Source organism: Passer domesticus, chromosome 8 (genome assembly GCF_036417665.1).
Source record: "Passer domesticus isolate bPasDom1 chromosome 8, bPasDom1.hap1, whole genome shotgun sequence".
Classification (NCBI taxonomy): Eukaryota; Metazoa; Chordata; class Aves; order Passeriformes; family Passeridae; genus Passer; species Passer domesticus.
Genome location: NC_087481.1, coordinates 51,263,147 through 51,279,755, shown reverse-complemented (window position 1 = coordinate 51,279,755; position 16,609 = coordinate 51,263,147). Strand labels below are relative to the sequence as shown.

The 16,609-nt window shown below is 35.4% G+C and overlaps 1 protein-coding gene across 8 annotated transcripts in view; it reads right to left on the bottom strand.

The window, feature by feature from the left end:
• Positions 1–16,609, bottom strand: part of ATRNL1 (attractin like 1) — a 431,225-nt gene that overhangs the window by 276,525 nt on the left and 138,091 nt on the right. The gene's annotated exons all lie outside the window — the stretch shown is intronic.

Below are 16,609 nucleotides of genomic sequence, written 5' to 3'. Positions count from 1 at the left end.
TGAGACTTGAAAATATTTTGATGTTTGTATTTCTGCTGGTTTCCTCAATAGTTTCTAACTGGTGATTCCTAACATACTCCGTTTTATTAAAAAATTAGCAGAGAATCTCCTTGACCCTTTGTTACAATACCATAAAGAAAATAATCAGCAGTAGCAATAAAATCAAAAAGCAGGAAAAAGATGTTCTGGACTCTGCCCCTTGTGCACTCCTGATCCCACGTTAGCATGAGAACTCTTTGCAGGGTCAATTATACAGAAATTCAACACTTTTTAAATAGAATAACTTTAATGATTCATCTCCAAGAAAACAAACCCCCCCATGCTTCAAGTCTAACTGCAGAACACAATTTGTGATCTTGTTGACAAAGACACTCTCACCCTACAATCCTTTGCACAGAATTTAGAACAGAGTCCAATCCTGACTCTCTTGCATGTACTTGGAAAGGAGAAAATCTCTCAAGTAGTAACATTGGTCTGCCTGAAACAGTTTTTTTTCTAAACATTACAAACATTCTACAAAGAGCAGCTTGCTACTGAAACAATAAAAAATATATTCATGTCTCAAAGGACTTTTAGGTTTAGAATTCTGAAAGAGAGCTATGGGAAAGAGACCATTTTTGTATCAAGGGTTTAAAAGAATTCGCATTTCTTTATGTAAGATTGCCACATAAATGAGACAGTGTATCACGTAGAAAATTATAATAACATTGTAAGAGGACTATTTTTCCACTTGAATTGTTTCAAACTCAAAGTAGATTAAATGTAGCCAGTATTTAGAATATGCTGGAGAAATATATACCTGAAGGAAAAAAAAACCCACAAAACCACCCTCTGTACCAGAAACTTCCCCTGCTGCTCACTGCTAATGGCACTGATCTGTGTATGACATGAAGAGCAATATCCAACTCCCAACAACAACAACTTCTCCATGGGGAGAGAATAAATTCCTCTCTGAACTCTTGCCCAGTCAAAACACCCACCTGTGGTGCTTTGACCCTGAGAATAAAGGTTCAGGGTTTTGGGTTTTTTTTAATCTTGAAAATCTTAATGAAAAAAGACAGCTGTTTCCATACAGCTTCCCTTCTCCATTCAGCTGCCCTTCTAATCAGATGCAACCATCTCCTGTGGATCAATAAGTGCCAGAACCCAGGGGTTTCCAGCATCACATATACCTTCCTTACATTTTAATTTCTATTTATATCACAGAAAAAAAACCCAAACATGAATACATGAAATAAAAATATCTATAAACTCCATCTAATACAAGACAGAATTCACAACTTACAAGAACATACAATGGAATGGTTAATACAAAAATTACTAGGTTTTCACTCAAATCCAAATAATTACCAATTTCCTGACAATTACAGAAGTGACCTTCAAAACAAAAAAGCAGTGCAATTTTACAGCCATTTCAGTTGTTTCAGCATCATGTGCGATGGAATGATAAAATATGCACAATAAAAAAAGACCAGTGAATTACACCACAGCAGAGTATTTTGATATATTATCATAGATATTGTACTCTCTGTGTTGGGAACCTCATGGAAGTTCTGAAGGAGGAAATGATTTTGGGCAGAAGAGAGCCCTGGTGGTTGCTATCCTAGAGAAGTTCCCAGCCTGACAGGAGCAGACACACGGCTCTGCCTGGGCACAGGATAGAAGGCACCATGGGATGTGAGGGAGAAGGAACATCTCCGTGTACAGCACAGAGGGAAAATCCAGGTTCATCCAGTGCTGCAGGCACACAGGAACCCCAGAAACTGAAGGGGCATGAGATTTACCTGTTATCCGTGTTCTTTTTATGCCCTCTCATGAAAACAGCTGGTTTATTACACCATTTGTAGCCAGGCCTTTCATGCAGAACACTTCCATAATGTATATTAGGAATAAGATGAGGTAGAGATTTTACTAGTTAGGGAAGCCTGTTTTAATTTAAATGGAAGATACTACTTAAACACTTGGTTTTCAGTGGAGGGGAAAAATGAAACTAATAGGATTAAGAATATATCTGAAATTATTCACACGAGCATGTATGGTGGGTTTCGATTAAATTTAGTTTTGTCTTTTAATCCTCTCCTATTTTATTAGCATACATATTGCTCTGCATTAGTCACTGATTATGGTTCCAATTACAAAATTTCCTATTTGCTGAATTGTTTCCTTATGAGCTTTACTCATTGTAGTAATTTTTGTACCTTTTCCAAAAGCCAGCACATATTGGACCATATGTGAAGCATAATATATGCCTCATATCTGAGAAATGGGAGCTACACTCATTATTTTATGTGCCATAGGGCCATGATCATTTGCTTTAAGTGGTCATAATGAATGAGCAGTTCCACTCTGGCAGGACTCCAAAGACACAGCTCCCATTTACAAGGACAAATGGAGGAAGGCTCCTATTAGGTTATGTACAAGTTCTATGGTTTGTTCCAATACAAAAGTATTCAATTCATCAAGCTCACTGACCTTTGGATGGCCTGCCATTAGCACTTATTTCCCAACTTCTCCCTCAATTATCCTTTCAAAACTGAACCACTTTCTTTCACTTTCTTTTATCTCCCTGGGTTTTCTAGAAGTCCAAAATAGAAGTTACTGACAAATGCATTTAAAAAATAATTGTTCTCATGTTTCTGACCAAGATAATGTCTTGCTTTCTCTTTAAATACAATAAATGTATGTAAACGAGTACATGTTTACAGTAAGACTGGCAGATTTGGGTTTGTTTTTTTTTTTTTTTTTTTTAATGAATGAAAAGCTTCTTTGTAAGAGAGAGTTTACAAACAACCTTTTGTTGAAGCTTAGCAATATGTATGTTCCTGTGCTCTGTACCTTGCAGGCTTAAGAAAGCAAAAGAACTGACAGCAGAGGGATATATAAATTTATATGCCTAATTTTATTGTTCTTACTGGTATGGCCCTTAAGGAAGGGCAAACCTTCAAGCTTCTCACTTGAGGAAAACTATCAATATAACACCAACCTAGATTGACAGCTTTCTAGACAAGAGATTTGATCACATGAAAACCTCCCTATAACAGTTCATTCAACCTTTCATGGTGAAGGCAGAAGTTTCTGCAGTACTGCTGCTGCCACTAATTGTTAAATCTTTTCTTTCAATTAAAAGTGAAGCAAAATAAGAGGAAGAAAATAAGAGGAGAAAACAAACCTAAGTACAGCTGGACTTTCCTTTAGCTGAGTGTGTTTTTAATACCAAATTCTCAGGGAAGGCCACTCCAACAGGGAGTTATTTTATTCAACTGGTTCCTGGCTGACACAGTTTTATCTATTTCTGGCCCAGACCAAGACTTGTCAATGATACAGATACAGCATATTATAGAATATAGATATTTATGACCCTTACCTCATATTTTGTCCTTGCAAATTAACAGACCACTTCCACAGTGCCTGGGGAAGAACTGTCACCTGGCTGATCTATAGCTGGTCATAAACAGGTTTGGGATTTTGCCCAGGTTCCCAGAACTGTTCCTACAGAAGGCTCACAAGAAATTAAGACTAACCGTCTGCTTTAGCAGAGTATTCTTAGTCCCAGGCTGATTACTTACCCCAGCTTTTGATTCAGTCAGAACAGCTTCCAGGACTACTGCTCACCTGTGTCCTAGCCTTTACTCCTCATGCTGGTCCCTCTCTACCTGTGGTCTTGCTGCTGCTGTCCTTCATCACTATCTGCTTCTGATCCCTTTGCACCCAGCTCCTCATCTTGCCCAGCTGGCTCTTGGTTTTATTCTACTTTCCTGGTTCCACAGTGGTATGATGCTATGGGGGTTTTGAATAATAAAATACTATGCACATAACAAAAATCTGGTATTTGGACACCTTGCAACTGAAGTTCAAACAGTGTTTGTAAGGCTAAACCTAAGATTTCTCTAGTCCCATGGTAAGCCCTGTGGCGTCATAAGTGGATATGAAGAATTACTCCATACTACTATGTACTACTACATCCTCAGCACTGAAAATACCTCCATGCTGTTGACTGCAGCTTTTGCAGGTAATTACGGGGCAGTTGAGGAACATTTAGTTCAGATCACACAAAGTTTTTTATTCTGCCTGTTGATTATCTCTTCTTGAAAGTCATCCTACTCTTACAGTACATCTCCAGCAATGAGGAAATAAGCTGAGGTATGTGCTTAACTACAGTCAATAGATGCAACTGGCTGTAATTCATAACATTTTGGAAGTGATTCCACAGAAACTGCTGATTTTCAGCTCAGGAGTGGTGACTTGTGGCTGAAAGCAATAACCCAAGAACAGCTGAGGTTGTAACTAGTCCAGAGCAGTGAGTGACTGATTCCTGAAAGCCCAATTCACACTTAGGTCTTGATTTAAGCCTGCCTGGCATCCATACCTTTGACACAGAAATGCCCAAGAACAACCACATCTTCTGACCATCCACATGGTCAGCAGCAAGGAAAGTGAGGAACCTCACAACCAGCACCTACAATACAGCAGCCAGTGTCATGTTTTGGGAGTTCAAGTACATTTAAAAGATCCAGAAACAGCAGCATCCTTCTACAGAAGTGCTAAGATTTAGGTGCAATAGTTGAGGTCAGATGACACATTTAATGAAAAAGGAGGTATTGTAAGTAATGTTAATGACTGCTTTGTGATTTTCAGAGAATGGGGTCATTTGCTAATTATTATTGCATTTTTTTATCCTGCAATATAATTTTTATTTTGCTGAAGTGAAATATGTGAAATAGACAAACTTCATAATCCATAAATGTAAATTTATCCACCTTACAGATAAAGGTCTGCTTTTTGACTGCATTGACATTGTACTCTCTACTACATTGTCCCAAAGCTATCCATTAATACTGCATATATTCAGATGAACAGACCTCTCAGATCTTTGGTTCTAATGTAAAAATTGGACACTTTCACTTCTCACACTGCCAAGATCCTTCCAGTCTATCTGAGTAAGTTCAGATATAAAGAATTATCAGCCTACCTCTTAAGATAATGATAACCTAAAAGGGTAAAAGGTACTGGGATTTATGTTTCCAGTTAGAACTTTTAATAATGTGGGGAAATGATTTATTTGGTTGTTTTTTTTTTTTCTTGTAAGTGCACATAACAATGTCTCAAGACAATGTTTCTTCTGTAGATCAATTTGTCTCTTCCTCACATAATTCATGAAAAAGGCCTAGGCCAGCAATACTTTTTTTTTTTAATCTAGGCTGATCTCACCAAAAGAAAAAAGTAAAACATTCAAATGCCATAAGAAAGTTTTCCATATCCAGACCCCTCATGCTATTCAAATCCTTCTTCCCTGCAAGATCAAGAATAATTAATATTATAGAGTTCTTATATACTCTTTGAAGTAATAATATTTCAAATCACAAAACCCATTGCACTCAGGACAAAATAAGTTTTCAATGAGGTGTCACTTATCATGTAATTATATAATTAAGAGAAAATAAAGGTTAATATGTAAAATAAGAGTTTTCTAATAAAGTCTGGATTCTATTTAGTTCTTCTATACATGAATAAAGTGACCTACAGCCCAAATTTGGAATAGCTGGATAAATTCCTGTTAATCTTATTGAATAAGGCACTAAATGGATTTTATATGCAAATTATTTTATGCTGCTTACTCTGAACAAGAAAAATCTCATGTCCATGGCCTTACCCTTTACCTCTGGCACTCCTTTCTCCACAAATGGCAATGTTTTTGGCAGTAATGCCCAAAATTGAATATATGCAAAAAGGTGAACTTGGACAAGCAGAGTTCCCTCTTATCAGTCACTGTTCTTTCAAAGTCATGGAAGAGAAATACCCAATACCCACATTTCTTCTCTCACATTTTGACCTAGATCAGACACTTCATCCAGCCCTTAGAAAGTAAATGTTAGAATATCCCATAACTCAAAAATAAGAGGCTCTGTTTACACTGAACTGAACCACAACTCAGAGAAATATTAGTATGGGTTTCTCAACTACTTCTTTCCTTTTAGAAAGATAAGAAGCAATGGCAAAATAACCGTGAAAACTTATTACTGCTTAAACTGAATGGCAGCCCCTCCTAAATGTTTACTTTTCAAAAACCAGTGAACAGTTCATAAAATCCACATGTTTAATCCTTTCAGAAGATAAATATTGATGAAATGTGTTAAATGTTAACTTAATATCAACAATAGAATATTCACAGGATCATAGAATGGTTTGGAAAGGATTTTAAAGAGCATATGAAATAAATATATGTAAGTCACTGTGCACTGGAATACACTGCCCAGAGAGGTTGTGGATTTTCCCTCACTGGAGATATTCCAGAACCATCTGGACACAACCCTGTCCACGTGCTCTGGGATGGCTCCATTCTGTGATTTTGTGATCAGCTATTCACCGCCTGTTCTGGCACTTTCCAAGAGTGTTTGTATATTGCTCTTGTTTAGAAACCATTTCTCAAAAAGAGCAGGAGAGGCAGCACATCAGAACATTAAATATTTTAACAGGCCTTGACAGTCAGAGTAAATGCATCGTAAATGGCTTCATCAAGTAGACTACATGAAAAAGAAATAAATATGCACACACTAAATCCCAAGTGGTTTACTGCATTTTCATTAGTCATTACTGAATTGTAAAATTTTACTATTACTAAGTGTGTTTGTAGTAAGTATATTTAACTATTAAACAGTTCCTGGCTTGTTTTTAAAAAATGTGCATTATAACCTTATTCTTTTATTATTATTGAATTTAATCAATGATTTATAATAGGACTATTTTATTACTGTTGAATTTAATCTATGGTCAGTCTCTGAGGGAAATTATTGCTAGTGCAGAAAGTTCAATGCTGTGGTACTACAGAGTGCTATAGAGTTCTCAGCTGTTTGCACTGGATCTTCCCTGCATTCATTTCACTTTGTTTTCAAGATTCTGGGATGGGTTTTGTTCGTTTGTTTTTGTTGTGCTGGGGATTTTTAACAAAATCACTATTTATATAAGACTATAATTTCAAGGCAATTTAAGGAAAAGGCAATTTCAGAAATACGTATTTCAGGATGCCATACAGACACTATAATTTCCAGAAAATGGTACAAAGGCAAGTTACTTTTTGTCTTTCTATTTCAAATTACGTATGGTAACTTTGGTAATTTTCTTGTCATTTAAGACAACAATTTAGCACAATACGGCAATTAATATCTCCAAAAATATGGGAAATTTTGACTAAGCCAAGACAAAAATGACAATTCGGAAGCAAAGCATATCACATATTTTGGAGTGGACATTGCATCTCAGCAATGGCCAAATGCTGTTTATATGTGGATGTTCAAGAATACTAAAAGCAAAATGAAGACAAAGGTATGAATAAATCAGAATGTCATGGCTTTCTCTAGGCTGTCAGCTACACAGTATAAGAGAATTTTAGAAAACAGTCATATTATCTGAATTATTGCTCTACTTGCAACAACTTCTACAGTTAATGACAAGTTATAATATAAATGTGAATGTACAAATAACACAGATATTTATGTACAATGCATACTGCAATGGGCAAGCTGTCATCCTTACCTTTAGGAAGCCAAAACTCTAGCCATTATATTTTCAAGTAACTTTCATTACTCCTGGATGACTTAGGTGTTTCTGATGAGATATTAAGAACTTTTACTTCCCACAGGTGTTTCCCATGGCATCAAGAGAATACCCCAGAGAATCACTAGAAAGCAAATGTGGAGGCATCACAGTTTCCAGACTTGTAGCTTCCTTCTTAAAGACCTGCAGGTCTTTAACACCATTTTTTTGTCCATCAGATCATTCCAATATCTATACATCTATTCAATATGTTGTTCTGGTAAGTTCTCCTCCTGCATAAAAGAATTTTCTTTACCCTACCCCTCTACAGCAGTCTATCAAATCCATGTGTTACTGCCTATCACTGTTCCGTTATGGGCATATCCGGGCTTTTTCATCAAGTCCTTTTTAATATCTAGGATATCATTCCATCTAACCTGCACCATCTTTTATTTGACTTTATTAAAAAAAAGTATATCAATCCAAGGGATAGAGAAATATCTATTAAGAATAGAACACAGAAAAATGCCTGGGTGGTTGGAGAAAGGATCAAGTGAGATACACACATCTGCTTTTCCCTGGCCTCTTGCCTATGAAGAGCCCAAATTCCCATTAGCCCATTATAGCACATAACCTCATGAATTTCCTGGAGCAGAGATGACACTGATAGTTCTTTATGAAGTGCCAAAGAAGTGTAAATAAGTGTTTCTGTCTGTGGTGCAGCAGCAATACTGAAACTGTCAACACTTCCAGTCTTGGCCAGCTCGCCTCGAAGTTACTGGATGCATAAGAAGAGAACTTAAAAGGAATGGCTATAAAAGGAAAAAAAGCTGACCACGATGAGTCCACAGCCTCATGGCAGGGGACTGTGAAGTATTTCATAACTGGAGTTTTGCTCTGTCAGCCCTGATCCGTTCAGACTATGTTTATACAGAGTTTGATGGGCAGGCTGCACAGGATTGCCACAGAAAGCAGCGCTTGCTCCTGTGGGAGTACAGCACCAAACAGAGTCTTTAAGTAATCCCAAAGACTTCTCAAAGGGCAAGTCACAGAATTCAGCATTTTTCAAATGCACAAAGTTTTATCCTAAACAATGTCAGAAAGAGAAAAGAAAATCAATTTTTTAGCTACTGTAAGAGCTCTGGTGAAACTACTCGCAGTGGATGAGAGAAATCTGGCATTCCAGCTGGGAGCGACTGGGAAATCAAACTCCAATACTCCCCTAAAAGCTATTTCATCATTCCATCCCAGGTACCTCATAGACTCAGTTCCTCAGCAAAGAGGCCATAAGACAGCAGCTTTAGTGGGACTTCTGATCAGTAATCGACCTCCTGCATTTTGTAACCATCACACTCAATGCTTGAACTAGTTATTGCTGGAATTACCTCAGACATATGTATTACACTGGGTACAATCAGTTTCTTTAGAGAAAAACATGTTCTTTCTTTGCTTTATGGGCTATTACAAGGGTGATAAACCTATTGAATTATTTTTGTAATTAACATGCTTTCAACTACAATTTAGCACCTTTCTCTATGTATTCTGAGGAGATCAAGACATGTGTTTTCAATTTTTAAAATATTGTAGTGTAAAATATGTAGGTATTAAAAAAATATTCCTCTTACTGAACAATGAAATGGAATAATAAAAACCAGGTAATCTGCCAGAACACAGTACTAAAAAACACCATCTGATCACCTAAAATATGAAAAACTACATTCAAAGGGCTATACAAAAAAAGCAGACACTCTTACTGTTGAAAAACCTGGGAGCTGACTATTTATTACTTTTTAACTCAATACACTAATAAAAATAACAGTTTGTGCTATGCCCTTAGATGGACTTACGATCAAAGATTAACTAGTTATGTGGCCAACTACTTTCCAATCACTCTGTGTGATAACAAAAAAAAAGGTGCTTAGAAAGAAAAGAAAACTGAATGCTTTACGGCATGCCCAGGACTGATGAAGGTGGTAGATTAAGGGGAAAAAAAATCCTAATTACAAAGTAATGAAATTGACTAAACCAGGACCTTTTTTGACGTCAGAGAGAAATAAAGAGAATGCAGAAGGCATATAAAAATCCTGTTTAGTAATCCAAACATACAGTAGAGGTGGGATATTACTGATGCAGAGATTATGTGGGAACAGTTATGGCATAATCCCTTCACAAGTCTCTATTTCACCAGCCTTGAGCATTTCTATTTTCTATCCATCATTTTCTGACTGTCTGTTGGTTTGCTTCTTAACTCAAGCCTGCATAGGATAATAGGCTACAATTACATTAACCGCCTTTCATCTCAGTTTGAATTAAATTTGTTCTGCGTGCCAGCATGAAAATCTGTCCCCAGTCATTTTGCTTAAGTCAAAGAATAATAAACTCCTTCAGTCCAATAATTTAGCCAATGGTTTTATATTATGAAATATTTTTAAACTGAGAGATAGTATCAAAATTAGTATTTAAGAGGAAAGATTCAGTTACAATATTTATCAGTTATGTGTATATATTTTGCATTATAGAGAGTGATTTCTAAAATATTTAAAATACTATCCTTTCCTTGGTTGTTTGCACATCCCTAATGCCTTTTTTCTCACGTGTTTTCTGAGTGGGTTTCTAAGTTATGCAGAAGTTATGCTATAATCTGCAACATTAACCATAACTTAGAAATGCAAAATATTTTAATGTCAATTGAAAAAGAATTGTGGTGACTGAAACGGTCCATCATGTCAGAAAAACAAAGTACTTGTCAGATATTCCATAAATAAGAGAAAGAAATTAACTGAGAACACAGTGGAGAGAGGCACTCTGAGGTGAATCCTCTTTTGGGACTATCAGGGTGGAAAAAAAATACAACTAATTTATTCTCTGATCATTCTAAATTTCTCTTCTGGATTTTTGTTTTTAAAGAAAATGGAATGACCCTCTGATTTCAAAGTTCTACTCCAGGAGTGACTCTAGAAAAGTGTTTTGAGCACCACAGCAGTTTTGAAATCACAGAATATTTATAAGCTATCTTGAATTCATTGATTCATAATATTCACATTATTAGTAAGAATGAGCACACATTCAAAAGACAAAATATTAAATTAACAAACATCTCCTAAGAAACAGACAAGCACTATAGTGAAATGTTCTGTCTTAAAAACAACATGTGCACAATATGATCTCCTGCCATAGAGAAGAAATTTTTGATAGGTTTGAATTCTAGAATTTTCTGTAAGGAATATTCACAAAATTTAGCAATGACTGCTAAATCTGCAGAAAACAACGTTCATACAAAATGTTACCTGCCACCTTTTACTACAGTGTGATAACAGAATGTATGACAATTTACTGTATTATGAGCATGCAGAATAACAAATATGATACACTATTTAGAAACACAGAAAGCTGGATATATCTGGAATAAAGGTCAATAAACCACTATGAAGGAAGATGATGTATTAGAATAATCTTTGGGCTGTACTATTGAATGCTTCTTTTCCATTTCTAGGCCTGTATATAACTGGAATAGAACTTCTACCATGTTTATAAAAAGGCTACATTGGTCACCATTTCTTCCATTCTTTATTTTCCCTATGAAATAAGTACTGTTTGCTGAATATTCATTGTAGCTTATTTTAAGGCCAGTACTTAAAAGACACCTGTTGCAGAAAATTTCATTTGTTACAAACTTAATTAAAACAAGACACAAGAGATTCTTAGGTTGAGGAAATTGTCAAAGGCTGAGGACACACAGGGAGTATGCATGGGTTCAAATATTTCAATTAAAAGAATCAACCTCCTCTGGCATAATAACTAAGTCTAAAACCAGCCTGTAATAAGAGCAGAACTTTAACTACATGGAAATATTCTAAGAGCATTGAGTAGACAATGCAAAACAAGCCAATGCAACAATACAAAACAGAGCACAGACAAAGCTCGAACAAAAGCTTCTGAAGGGCAAATATCTAACCACTTATGAAGTCACATATTTAGCTGTTTTCCAAAAATGTAAGAGCAAAAACGTAATGGTACAAGAAAGGTTTCAGGAAAGCAATGACAAAACGAAAAGAGAATTAAGAAAACAAAAACATCCTGATGGGTTTTTTTCTACCCTAAAAACAGGGAGGAAAATGCATAATTTTATACACATCAGGGTGGTATAAATAAAACAGAAAATAAAATGGGAAAAAAAACCCTACAGTACAATTCAACAATGCATTTTCTTTAAAAAAATCTTTCACAAATAATGTGTTTATGTAATTCCCACCTATGAATTCCAGAGTTATTTAACTTACACATGGTTGGCACTGAACAGCAGTGAAGCTGTTCATCTGTTTAGATGTGCTACTACCTCTTTTATTCATAACTATAGAGGAGGCAATCCTTCTGTTCAACATGAAGCATTGATTTATATATTTTTCATTTATTACAATTATCATTTATAACCTTCAACTTCACTTTTCCTCTTAAAAAAACCCTTTTATTTACCAAGTACAGAAAACACCTAAAAACATAATGAAGGAAAATGAATGCATGAAGAGAAGCAAAGTATTAGGACCAAAACAAAACTTTGTGGACTTGTTTTGTGAAACTCCAGCTGCTATTCCATAGTGACATCTTACAATTAGCCTTCCAAGAGCAGGGGAGAAAAAAGTAAATCATATGTTCCCAATTCTCACCAAACCAAGGGAAAATCCCCTCTTAAACCTAAACAACAAGGTGTTATCATGTATTAAAATATTTATCTGAATCAGGGCCCAAATCAGTGATTAAATCAAGACTCTACGTAAGAGAGGATAAAATGACCTAAAGGAGAACAAGATTAGATTTTGTAGCAGCTGTTAGAAAGTAATTGCTGCCCTTATCTCCTTACGGATCTTGTAAGAACTCATTTCCAGGACAAATATTTTATTTTAAGTCTTCTTTATGAAATCTGATTTATTAAATCTCTTTCAGCCTGACTGCTCCTTTACCCTTTAATTCTTATCACTTCTCTGTGAGCAGCCCAAAATCTTTTCTTGCAGGACAATGAGCCTTTTTTGACACATTCTGTATTCTGGTTTGCTAATCTTGCTGCTCTCCCTTTGGCCTCCTGCTGTAACCCAGTATTCCTAAATTTATCTTTGTTCTGTGAAACACTGAGAAAAAAAGTGTTGTGGCAGATCAAATTTTGAAATGTGATTATAAGTTTGCTTTGATTCTAAATCAGACTCCTGACAGTATTTAAAACAGCTTTCCTAGGTAAGTTTTTACTCAGCCTTCTAGTACTTTGTTCTTTTCTTAAATGGCTGGAAAAAATCCTTTTTTGTAATATAGAAATAATAGATAGAGATGGAGAACTAAATCTTTAAGTCAATTCTTCTGAAGTGATAATCTAAGCCACTCAGGCTCCACTGTTGAAGTTTAGAATATCATCAGGTTCTTGGATTGATTTATGGCCTTGTAATCAAGCTCCCCAGCCCCATTATCTAGTCAGCTGACAAATACCACTTATTTTTCAATACGTCCACAAGAAAAAAAAATAGAAAGCTCAAAGCATGCAAAGGTTGTGCAGCTTAATTTATATTTTATACTTTCTAGTGGTGATTATTCAGTACAGAAGAAGAAAAGAATAAGGGAGTATTTCTAATATTAAGACATTCTAATCTTTCAGCTGGTGAATACAGATAGAATTGCTCCTGTTATTTCTTCTTGCCTTATCAGTTATCATTCTCTGTAAATACCTTGCATGTGATGGAGAATTTACTTTTTGTATCGAATATAGTGAGTTTACCTTACAAGAGGTAAAATATTACATATGTTTTTTAGAAATGTTTATTGTAACTTGCTGTCTTTTCAAGTTGAGATTATTTCATGTCATTCACATGATAATGCAGGCTAAGAAAAAAGGATGTTTATGCAGGCATATGTGCTTATATATGTTCTGCCTGCAGAATTCATTATCCCAGACAGCCCATCTCCCGATTTTTAAACAGGAGTGAACAAAATACTCCCCTTAAACAGACAAAGCTATAGCAAGGAAGAATATCAGTACAAGGAATCACAATAGATTTCAGTGACCAAATGAAGGACAGGACTTCAATCACATTTCTGAACCAGCATAGTTTTCACAGCCGCCTTTTAATTACGTTAATTGTTAAAGTACAACTCAGATACCTACACTTTTCTAAGCACTGTTGCACACAGTCCCCTCATCTACCCAACCATTCCAAGAATGGAATTTTTATTTCATTTCAGGTACCCGTCTTTAATGCAGGAGTGGCACAGAAAGCCTCTATAGCACAGAATCACAGAATTTCTAGGTTGGAAGAGACCTTTAAGATCATCGAGTCCAACCCATGTTCTAACACCTCAACTAGGTCATGGCACCAAATGCCACATGCAGTCTTTTTTTAAACACATCCAGGGATGGTGACTCCACCACCTCCCTGTGCAGATGATTCCAGTATTTGACCAGGGCACTTGGGCCCTGGGGAAGCATGAGAACATGGGCTCTCCTGCAGCAAGGGCACAGCCAGGGTTGGGATGGGAAGAGGATTCAATGTGTAAGAAATCTGCTTGACCGCCAGATGTCTGCACATGCAGCTGCAGCAGAATGCAAGTTTGTTGGCAGGCTCTTCAGGATGAGGACTCCTTAAGCACAATTTAGCACTGTGTAATTGATGTGCACAGTCTACATAATTATCAGAAGCTTCATGGAAAAAAAAAAAGAGGACTAATGCATTTCTCACTCCCATGTCTTAATACCAAAACACATTTCTTAGCTCTCTCTGTGCATAGCTTTAATCTTTTGTGTGCATTCTTCTAATACTCTTGGCAACTACTGAAGCAATTTAAAACTAATAACTGGCAAAAATGTTTTAAGTTTTAAACAAAAATTGAAACCAGAAATAAAACTATTCCAGCTAAATTTTCATCTATATGTAAAGGTATGCAATTGGCTAAAAGAAGAAACAGAAAATGAAAATGGCAGTAGGAAGATGCATATTTCATCTATTAGAGACCATAAGAGTAAAAGAAAAACAATCTTTCCATCACCAGGAGATTTTTGTCAAATAGTGTCTTTAATATCCACCTGACCTAGCCTTTCCTTATTTCCCTATAAAAAATTCTTTTCTTCCCTTTCTCAGTAAATAAAATATATGAATATCAGAAGGTGAAGTTGATGGATATATCTATCAACGAGTTTTCATCACAATTTAGCTTCATTTCTTTCAGCTATTTGTAAGGTTTTGAAAATAGATTTTAAAATAAAAACAGGGTGTGGTATTTTGAGCAAGTTGAGCACTGAGCAACCCATATCAAGCAAGAGAAAGAAGTATTATTCCAATTTCAAACTTAGCTTTGGGTTGACAGCTCAGAGAGAGCTCTGAGCTCTCACATTGGTATTTTCTTTTCCCATTACTACCTCTACACTTGCAATTCCTTAATGACAAATTGATTAAACCAGATGTCTATTTCCACTTTAACAACTCTTGTACCAATTACTAATTACCATACTAATGGCCTATCAGATGTGAATTATAAGCACAGATCTATGCTGCACAATGGGTATTATTTTATCTGAATTAAGAATTAAGAATAACGAAAATATTTTCAGCAGTTTGAAAAATCACAAAAATTGTAGTTCTACTGAGAAGAATTTGAGATTCAAAAAACCTGGGTTTTTTTTTTTAAATTCAAAATTTAAAATAAATCAAATGTTTGGATTACTATATACATTGAACTTGTGCATTGACAGTAAAGACAACATGAGTATTTTGGATGGATCTACCTTAGAAATCTGCTTTTCCTTCAAACAGAAACTATGTCCTCCACAATGTATTGACTTGGATAGCACAAGCCCTGACAGCAGACAGAGAGAGGACTTCAGCCTTCGTTCAGTCCTCATCAAAATCCCATCATCAATTGGCCGCAATAAACAACAAAAGCAGCACAACCATTTCAGAGCCACTCAACACTCACTGTACTATTGCAAACCTGGATTTCAACAGAAACAACTCTACAATAGCCAATATTTTCAGTTAACTGTCAATAAAATCAGTATCACCTTCTAATCATTCAACCTGATTTTTTTTTTAAATTACAAACTTAACACTGATTCTATTGAAAATCTATTTTCATTGTAAATTCTCCTTGCACATTTTTTCTGCCCAGCTAGAAAAGGAAAAAAAATGAAAGCCTGGAGTGCAAGAGGACTTTGTTATATCAGTTCAACTCAGGAAAGAAATAGTTGGTTAAATTCCAAATCACCTCCCATTCCATATATATTTTGAATTTTCCATACAGTGAAATAGTAAGGGAAATAATTATTTTGACAGGCAATATCCTAATGCTGTATTTTATTTGCATAGAGTCCTGATAATACAAGAGAAAACTATTCTGAAATAATTCCTCTACATATACTTCCCACTGGATTTAGTTACAGTTATTTCATAGCTTTCAAAAAAATCCATTTTAATAAAGTTCAGACTACATTCAATCAAGTATCTCAGAAAATTATGGATATTAATAATATTCAAACATATTAAGTATAGATCAAATCAAATAATCACTCATTTCTTTCTAAAAGGATTTTTCTTAAATTAAAACAGAAAAAAATTTTTTCAGTCATTTAAAAGGCATAAGTTCTAATAAGTACTATTCATCATTTACTAAGAACTGATGCTTTGTGCCCCACTAATTGGTGTCATTTCAGGAAGATACAACTTCATTTAAAAATAGGAAAAAAAAAAAGGCAAACCCAAAAAAAAAGGGGAAAGGTGAGTTTTGGGAGACAGCCAATACTATTTAATAAGTTCACCATAGAATCTTTCCTGTCATAAATCTCAAAAAAGGTCAGAATTTACATGAACATGCAAAATATACTATTTTCAGAAACAGCTGGAGTTCCTTTGAAATAATCCAAATTGTACAGACCACTTTCAAATGAGAAGAAACAATATTATCTGTCTCAAAACTCAATATATCTGTGGCCCACAACAATTTTTACTGTTTTTTCTCACAAGTGGAGTTTCCATTACTGAGTACTTAAAGTCTAGCAGCACATAATGAAACACCAGTTTTGTGTATTGAAATCAATGTCTGTAACTAA